Below are 10,545 nucleotides of genomic sequence, written 5' to 3'. Positions count from 1 at the left end.
TGTTCCGTTCCCTAAAAGGTCCATAGGCGGCTATGGACCCCTTTCGGAACGGAACCGATAAAAAACGGTTCCGTACCCACATTTTTGTTTTCTTTTCAACGTGTAAACGCTCGCCCTTTTTTCGGTACCGTTCTGTTACGTTTTTTATGAGCCCGTGGTACCCCACGTCAGTTGTTTAGCGCACGTCACATGGGTGTTGGAAGAAGAAACTGGAAAGTATTCTTCGACACTCGAAAGCTAGCATACCACTGGTCGTCAGAGTAAGTGCTGTATGTAAGATCAAACCAAGCGCTTGTTCTTGGAATTTGCCAGAAGCTCCTTTCGACTGTGAAGTGCGATACAAGGGCTGTTAATAGGAGAACCGTAAGCCTTGTTTTTCTCCTAATTCGGTACATTTTCTCATAAGAACTTTGACGAATCGCACGCGCTGTCAAACGTGAATTTCGTGTTCTCTTCTTTAGAAGAAACCAGAAAAGTGCTTGTAAACCTGCATCCATGATTGTCGGAGATACGCACAGTCTACTGTATGTATAAGAGCATATGAACAACTAATCGAAGCAGTTTTATTCAATTATCGCGGGCTCTATCGTTACCGGTCTCGAAGAAAAGAACGTGTAAACAGTCTCGTACCCGTTCCAAGGGGCTCTCACGTACCGTGCCTTTTTCTGTCGGGCACATTACAGAATTTGTACGTGTAAACAGGAGATTTCGTCTGGAACCGGTACTTGTTTCTAACCGAGCCGTTCCTTCTCTTTTAACGTGTAAACGGGCCTTTTATCCGAGCTGGGCTAGATTTTCAGGATCGCGTACCAGTTTTATCCGTGCTCGGACAACCTCTCGACATGGTCCGAGCACGGGTGAAATTTTGGTTCGGCACGGATGGGCCAAAGTCGTTTACACGACTAAATCTATCCGTGCCGAACCAATTTTTTTGGTACGCGTACTTTTTTCATCCGAGCCGTGCCAAAAATTTTCGGCCGTGTAAATGGGGCTTAACTGTTTTATTTTTCCCTAGTTATCATCTTCGACCGTTCGTATTCTTCTCCGAAGGAAACCGCCTTTGTGTATTAAGAATTTTTAATGTTTATTCTCATCCATGCAATTAAGTCTTTCTGTTAAAGATTACAGAAAGCTAAAAACTGGTGGTAGAGAAGATAGCTTTAGACGGAGCTCAAGTGTTTGACTAGTTGTTGTCAGAAGAAGCACAACGTTCAACAGACTATTCATTTCTACCACCAATTATCAACTTCGGGCCTTATTCTTTTCTGAAGCCACCGTTCTTGGTGTATGAAGGTTTTACTTAAATTTATTTTAAGCTTACAGAAAACTAAACACTGGTGGTGAATAGGCTCTCACGTCACCGTTATGTGGGGATAAAAGAACATACATTAATGCAACAAATAAACTGAAATATAAACTTTTAATAAAAGAATAGTAGTTACAATGAACCGCAAAAGAGGGTCAAAAGATTCTACAAACCACGCAAAACGAAAAGCCTTTCCTATTATTATGAGAGTGGTTAATGATAATGATTGTCAATGAAGATTTATCTAATTCCTCACTCTTTAAAAATAGAATCTAGTCTAAACGTGGTTATTTCGAAAACGGAGAAGACGCCTCTGTAAGGAGCTTGGACGTACGAGTAGTTGTTGCCTAAGGAGAAAGGACGTTCATAGGACGGTGTTTTTTAGGATACAAATGAATAGTTTTACACAATTTTTTTTTCATAGATATTGATATTTATTTTTCCGTGATTGTCTTCTTTGACCAACTTTCATCTTCCTGCAACAACAACAACAATAACAAATCCGTAATCAACCTCTCTGCTGTATGAAAGGTAAAATGACGTTTTACTGATCGAATTTAAGTACAAGTGGAACCTCGATTTAACGAAGTGACAAGGGACAGGGGAAATGTGTTAGTTATTACAAATGGATTGTTCGTTATATCGAACACCTCTATATAACGAATGCTCGGGAAATGTTATATCAAGGTATAGTTAATAATCCGGATCTGGTTTCTATACATAGCTAAGGCGCTAGAAACTGACAAAACTGTTCAACTACTGTAAAAAGAGTTTTATCCTTGTTGGTCTGTTTGGCATTCATCTTTTATCACTTGCTAACATTTATTCGTTGTATCGAAGTAAATTTTTCGTTTCCGCTGTAGATTGTGTTCGTTACTTTGTTAAATGTAGGTTCTGCTCCATACATTTCACTGTAATTTTGGCCGGGCTGAAGAAAATCGTTCGTTATACAAGTACAGAGGTTTGTTAAATCGAGTTTTCACTGTTCTAAGGTAATTTACTGTCAAGTGCACATTTTAATGTTTTATATTTTAATAGGAGTTTTCAAATTAATTCCTGAATACCGTTAAATGTGGCAATGTATCCGGGGGGTACTCCTGGGAATTCTTGGTGGGGGTGTGCCGCCTGGTTTTCCAAATCCTGACCCTATTTCAGACCAAAAAATGTCATTTTCCACACCTGTTTTCAGACCTGGCCTTTAGGCAGAAATTATTTCATCATAACTTAGATTAGATCGCAAACAAAAAATTCTTCAACTCTATTTCGAATTCGCATATTTTTCTTCCTTTCTTACTCATTTGGAATTAAAACGATAAATACGTTCATACACTCCCGTAGTTCCCTCGAAAACCATACCCGATTCCAGACCAAAACGGGCAAAGTGTATACCCTTTTTCAGACCAAAACGGCGCAAAAACCCAACCCGACGGGGCGGGACATACCTATATAGCTTATTTATGGGAGTACTCCCCCCGAACAATATATATTTAAAGTTATTTTTGTTTCTAAAAAAAACTCATACTTACATTGGCATAAAAAAACTTTAAAATCCCCCCAACTAGGGGGTCCTTCGCGCTCCAGGCGCAATTAAGTTTGGTCTTCAATGGGCCCATACTTTTTTAGCCTAGCGGCTGTATGGACCCATTGGGCCGCCCCTGATGATGCCTTTCTTAGGTCTTCGAATGAGATTTCACAAATGTTCTTTTCCTGAAGGAAAAATAAGAAGAAACTTTTCAGGGGACTACATCATTTATTTATCTTGTTAGGAGTAGAGACGACGACAGCGACGTCAACGAGAACGGCAAAACCGCAATAGGTTTAGATTGGCAAAACAACAACTCTGCACGTGCATCACGCTTTTTTGTACATTTCTTTGCCGTCGTTGCACGACTACGACGTGAAAGGACCAATTTTTAAGTATTTTTTTGATGACGGGGACGGTGAGGCGATAAATGCTACCATCTTTGTCTGAACTCGGGAGTGGCCCCCTCTTTTGAACTCCAACATAAATTCCCTTTTTTGAAGTATCTGGGCGACTTTGAAAAATCGCGAAATTGTTTGAAAGGATGCCAAGTCTATTTTTCAGTGACTTTTTCATGGACGTCGCCATTGTCGGATCGTAAGGTCCTTAATATTTTTAAGGGGTTTTTCCATGCTAACGGGTAATTAACCTGTATCTGCTGTTATCAGGTAATTCTAAACGTAAAACCGAAAGCATTTTCTACGTGATAGATTCTTGTATCAGGGAATGTTCTTCATAGATATACAACTTACTCTAATTCTTCCCCCCCTGAAATTTTATGGGCCTCCCCCCCAACAAGCTGCGATACATGTATTTCCAGTATAAGTGTATTTCTAGTATAAGTAGCCTGCGAGCAAGCTCTCTTATTTTATGAAAGAGTGCCACTTTTTTATAGTTACTTTTACTAGTTTCATTACAATTGACGTTCGACAGATGAGGTACAGTTCTCTCTACTGCTGGTGCATTACTGCGCGTGTAATTTCCGAGATGTATGTAGTTAGGTAAGCTAATTTTCATAGACCATGCACTGGGCTCGATTACCAGCCGATGAAGAAGATGAGAAAAATAACATAAATAACGTTTGACAAGGCTGTACTTCCAGGCGAATTCTTGGAGAGAGTGTGCCTTCCGGTTCTCCATATTATATTTCGGACCAGAAAATGTAAGAACAGACCTCTAAAATCCATACCCGTTTTCAGACCTGGCCTTTATTCATAGCAATTAAATAAAATCCATACAGAAAATGTAACATGTTGGAGATTGATTGCACTTGAAAAAAATTAAAGTTACAGTCAACTTCTCATAAAATCTTTACTTCCAAGGGAAAAAGCAAAAAGGTTCGAGTTGTTGGAAGTTGAGTTATTTCATTTAAAATTATATGAAAAATGGCTTGGAGGGAAACGACAAATTGGTTTGAGTTAGCAAGGGTTAGAGTGATTGAGAGTCAACTGTTTTAACAATAACCCAACATGGTATTTGAAGACGAAGTTGCCTTGCTGCCAAATTGTTACAACAAAAAACTCCTATACCATTATCCTTCTTAAACAGAGGAATATATCCTCACAGCTACTTAAGTTCAGTAAATGTCACTGCGAGGGTCTGTTAAATCATTATTCTGCAAAAACATAATATAGGAAGTAAAACGCTACTTGGGTATATTGCATATCAACATACTATATTAATATACAGTGAAACCTGTATTAAGCGGACACCCTCGGGGAATGCTGTAGTGTCCGCTTAATACAGGGTGTCCGCCTAATACAGGTTTTGATAGATAACGTCATATGAGGTGTCAAATGCCATTCAAATGAATAGTGGAAACGTTTAGAACACTCCCAGAGACTATGATGATATACGTTTGCATTAATTTCTTTATTAAAGATGATAGTACCATAAACATAGATTGCAACTCAGATTTAAAGAACTGAGATAAGTGAAACAAGCTCTATAGAAACAAAACGAAATAGAAAACAACACTGTACTGTGAAACTAATCAAATAAGTTCGTCAAGTCATGTTTTTTAATGTAAAAATATTAACATATGTGTGTGGCAATCATTTGCATTTCCGGTGTCTGGCATGTTGGGTGGTAGAATTTAATTACAAGTGTCTGTTTAATACAGGTTGGCAACAATAAAAATGACCATTTCAGGTACTCTCTAAGTGTCCGTGTCCGCTTAATAGAGGTGTCCGCTTAATAAAGGTTTCATTTAAAGTAAATAAGGAAAACAAATTTGGGGACTTCAGCTACTGTCCGCTTAAAAGAGGGTGTCTGCTTGATACAGGTTTCACTGTATTTGATAACTTAAGTTGGATAGAAGAATACACCACTAAAGCAGGTTTACAGGTTCACATCCCACTAATGCCTACTTGTACTACAATGTTTGTAACTATGAGACCTTATTGATTCCACTCACCTTCATGTAACATGTTAATGTGAGGTCCTGATGCTGCCACTCTATCACTGTATCCTTTGTCACAGGAACACTGATAGAGCCAATGGACAGCTTCACCACCATGCTCATCTTGAAAGCAACAAGCTCTTCTTTCAAGGGACATGTACTTCTTATTCTGTAATTTTTGGAACATGCAAACAATTTAATACAAGATGTTGTTACACTACAAGTACATGTAACTCTGTACAACAGTGTGCTCAATAGGATTCGATGTGCTCATGTGCCCAACCTTGAGAAGGTGGCATGACATGAGCACAAACTAAAGAGAATCTACATGTAAATGGCAAAATAAGGGGCTATATAAATCCAAAAAAATTGATCAATGGGTGCTGCATTCTATTAAGGACTCTGTGGTAGCAAAAAAACAATGAGAGAGAAGTGCTGGCTACTTATGCAAGTTTTCTTTTTAAGCTTCACCATGCGTTTGAACAAGTCTCCAGTCCCATAGCATGTTTCATTTCGAAAATACTGCAATTTGAACTTCTGAGTTTTCACAGTGCGTGACACCAAAATAGGAATGCTGTCTCGATGAAAAAAGTCTCTCCTCTTGATTCTTAGCAGTATAACCATTTCAAGTGTATGTTTATGTGCAGGTATGCTAGTTTCCCAGTGAAAAGAAAGCGCTTTTATAGAAAAAGTGAACTCCAGATGTTTTTGTTGATTTCTGGCGGCCATATTGGTGGACCAACACAGTACACCAATATGGCATCTCCATACAATGCTCTACAAAGGTGCATAAACGTTTCGACAAATAACTCAGAAACTGTGGGCCACAAAGACCTGAGACTTGGACAAATTGTTTATAACATTTCACTTTCTTGGCTTCTTCCACTGGACGGTTTCCAATGTATTATTTTGTTGCATGACAGTGAAGAGAATCTATCAAGAGTTTATAAAAATATAAGGATACTAAATTCCAATAAAGACTTACCCACAGAGATCTTGTGCGCAAGTTAAAGTCCCTCAAAAAGAACTTTGTCGCAGCAGTGTCTAAAATGACAACTGCATTTCTGGTGAGTTTTGCCTCCAGTAAATACAAAGATACAACGTCACCTTGCAGTATACCAGAAACCTAGAAACATTGAAATTAAAATATGGGTTATAAAATAATATCCTGAAACATCACTTTGCAGTATACCAGAAGCCTAGAAATATTGAATATATATATTAGGTGCAGTTACACAGGGCACTTTTTCCATGGGAAATTGCCTTTTTACCACGGGAAACTGTATTTAATAGTGTGACCGACGTTTCCCAAGGTAAGTTTCCTGTGTTACATAAACAGGTTTATTTCACACTGATTGAACTAATAAGTTGGGCTATACTGATTTGGGAACAATACTTACAAAAAAATTTTTTCTATTTCTGGCATGTAATCAAACTGCTAACTACCTTCGCAAGTCTAACACTAACATACCAGTTAAAATTTCAGCTAAACTCTCCGTAAATTTTCAACATAACATGAAATACTACAATCACTGACAGCAATTATTACCGCAATAGAGCAAATGAAGCCGTAAAAATGGCTAAATCAACTTGGGAATTAATTCGTGTGTAACTACATGTTGCTGCGGTAAACTAAATCCACATTAAAATTCATACCACGGCTTTGTTAATGTGGAAATGCCTTTTACCATGATGTGTGTACTAACCGCACCTATCATCTACTCTAAAGGCTGGTTTCAATATGATCGCTACGATCACTGTGATCGCTGCAATCACTGAAAAAAAGTTCAGCGATCGTGGCAATCTTAGCGATCACACGGAAACCAGCCTTCAATTTGAGATTGCACCACATTTCTCAATTTAAGAAATTTAGTCTTCTTATTTTATGAGAAAATTTAAACAAATCATAGGATATAAACTATTTTTTAAACAGGCAGTTTAAATCACAGAAAAAAGAGTTCTTATCCTATGATCTGTTTTAAATTTCCCCATAAAATAAGAAAACTTTTTCTTAAATTGAGGGATTCGAAGCAATGTCGAATTTAGAGTGATATTTTCTTGGCATGGTGCAAATCATATCATGTGGTTGAGATGATTACAAAATGTTCTTACATCAAAAAGGCATCATGTACATAGCATCTTATTTAAAACCTTGCCAAGCAAGACTTCAATAAGCTCATTGTACTAAGAAAACCAAAAACACTACATACTTAATTCTAAGACATGTTCTGGAGCTGCAAAAAAATGCAACAAAAAAGGTTTCTGTTCAGATCATTCCATGATTGCCACATCAAATCTTTTGTAATGCCCCATTATACCATCATGCTAGCTAGTAATGTACAAAGATAGTCATGCAATTGTGCATGGTCGGCAAATACATGAACTGTACCGTACTTCTCATCGAATCTATAGTCTCTATAGAATATTGCTTACATTATCCTCACCAGAACTAGGACCAGGCACGTCTTCTCCTTCTTCGCGTGAAGTCGCACGATTTTCCAGCCGTTTTTGGAGGGAGAAACAAGCTCTTTGCACTAGGTAAAATCGCACTTCTCCGACCGTTTCGGCATATCGCTAATGCAGATGACACGAAACTCCCCTTGTCTCGATCTTGTCTCTATGTTACTTTTGGCCAGCGGCATGGTGAAAATGACCTAATTTTTGGGTAGGTACTTCATATATGATTATTATTATGTACCGTAATATACTTATTATTATATTATTGTACTTTATACAACACCATATATACCCCTAATCAACACCATATACTCCTATACATCACCATACACCCTATATATCACCATATACCCCTATACAATACCATATACCCCTATATACCCCTATACAACACCATATTCCCCCATATACCCCTATACAACACCATATACCCCTATATACCCCTATACAACACCATATACCCCTATATACCCCTATACAACACCATATACCCCTATACAACACCATATACCCCCATACATAACCATACACCACCTATACATCACCATACACCCTATACATCACCATATACCCCTATACAACACCATATACCCCCATATACACTATACAACACCATACACCCCCATACATAACCATACACTACGTATACATCACCATACACCCTATACATCACCATATACCCCTATATACCCCTATACAACACCATACACCCCCATACATAACCATACACCACCTATACATCACCATACACCCCCACACATCACCATACATCACCATACACCCCTACACATCACCATACACCCCTACACATCACCATACATCCCTATACATAACCATACACCCCTATACATCACAATACACCCCTATACATCACCATACATTCCTATACATTCCCATACACTACTATACATCACCATACACCCCTACACATCACCATACATCCCTATACATCACCATACACCCTATACATCACCATATACCCCCATATACCCCTATACAACACCATACACCCCCATACATAACCATACACCACCTATACATCACCATACACCCCTACACATCACCATACATCACCATACACCCCTACACATCACCATACATCCCTATACATCACCATACACCCCTACACATCACCATACATCCCTATACATCACCATACACCCTATACATCACCATATACCCCTATACATCACCATACACCTCCATACATAACCATACACCTCCATACATAACCATACACCCCTCTACATAACCATACACTCCATACATAACCATACACTCCATACATAACCATACACCCCTATACATCACCATACACCTCCATACATAACCATACACCCCTATACATCACCATACACCCCTATACATCACCATACACCCCTATACATCACCATACACCCCTATACATTCCCATACACTCCTATACATCACCATACACCCCTATACATTCCCATACACCCCAATACATCACCATACACCCCTATACATCATCATACACCTCCATACATAACCATACACCTCCATACATAACCATACACCCCTCTACATAACCATACACTCCATACATAACCATACACTCCATACATAACCATACACCCCTATACATCACCATACACCTCCATACATAACCATACACCTCCATACATAACCATACACCCCTATACATCAGCATACACCTCCATGCATAACCATACACCCCTATACATCCCCATACACCCCTATAAATCACCATACACCCCTATACATTCCCATACACTCCTATACATCACCATACACCCCTATACATTCCCATACACCCCAATACATCACCATACACCCCTATACATCATCATACACCTCCATACATAACCATACACCTCCATACATAACCATACACCCCTCTACATAACCATACACTCCATACATAACCATACACTCCATACATAACCATACACCCCTATACATCACCATACACCTCCATACATAACCATACACCTCCATACATAACCATACACCCCTATACATCAGCATACACCTCCATGCATAACCATACACCCCTATACATCCCCATACACCCCTATAAATCACCATACACCCCTATACATTCCCATACACTCCTATACATCACCATACACCCCTATACATTCCCATACACCCCAATACATCACCATACACCCCTATACATCATCATACACCTCCATACATAACCATACACCTCCATACATAACCATACACCCCTCTACATAACCATACACTCCATACATAACCATACACTCCATACATAACCATACACCCCTATACATCACCATACACCTCCATACATAACCATACACCCCTATACATCACCATACACCTCCATACATAACCATACACCCCTATACATCACCATACACCCCTATACATCACCATACACCCCTATACATCACCATACACCCCTATACATTCCCATACACCCCCTTTACATCACCATACACCCCTATACATCACCATGACCCCTATACATCACCATACACCCCTATACATCACCATATACCCCTATACATCACTATACACCCCTATACATCACCATACACCCCTATACATCACCATACACCCCTATACATCACCATGACCCCTATACATCACCATACACCCCTATACATCACCATACACCCCTATACATCACCATACACCCCTATACATCACCATACACCCCTTTACATAACCATACACTCCATACATAACCATACACCTCTATACGCGAAGGAAGGATTAACGTTTGGGTTTTGAATAACAGTATCTATTCCCGGGGGGGCGGGTACTCCCATCTATGGGCTGTATAGGTACGTGCCGCGCAATAGGGTATGGGTTTTGAAGTTTTCGAAAATGCGCGCCTAAACG

At 39.1% G+C, this 10,545-nt stretch overlaps 1 long non-coding RNA gene across 1 annotated transcript; it reads right to left on the bottom strand.

Annotated features, from left to right (window-relative positions):
* Positions 1 to 1,404: 1,404 nt before the first annotated feature.
* On the bottom strand, positions 1,405 to 7,887 carry LOC140941259 (uncharacterized). The gene is made up of 5 exons (XR_012166439.1): positions 7,663 to 7,887; positions 6,215 to 6,355; positions 5,245 to 5,398; positions 2,833 to 3,013; positions 1,405 to 1,782 (listed from the first exon to the last, which is right to left on the bottom strand). It is a non-coding gene; the product is annotated as an uncharacterized lncRNA (long non-coding RNA).
* Between the last annotated feature and the right edge of the window lie 2,658 nt (positions 7,888 to 10,545).

Source organism: Porites lutea, chromosome 6, assembly GCF_958299795.1.
Source record: "Porites lutea chromosome 6, jaPorLute2.1, whole genome shotgun sequence".
Lineage (NCBI taxonomy): Eukaryota > Metazoa > Cnidaria > Anthozoa > Scleractinia > Poritidae > Porites > Porites lutea.
The sequence above is the reverse complement of the archived record's forward strand: the minus strand, read 5'-3'. Positions and strand labels throughout refer to the sequence as shown.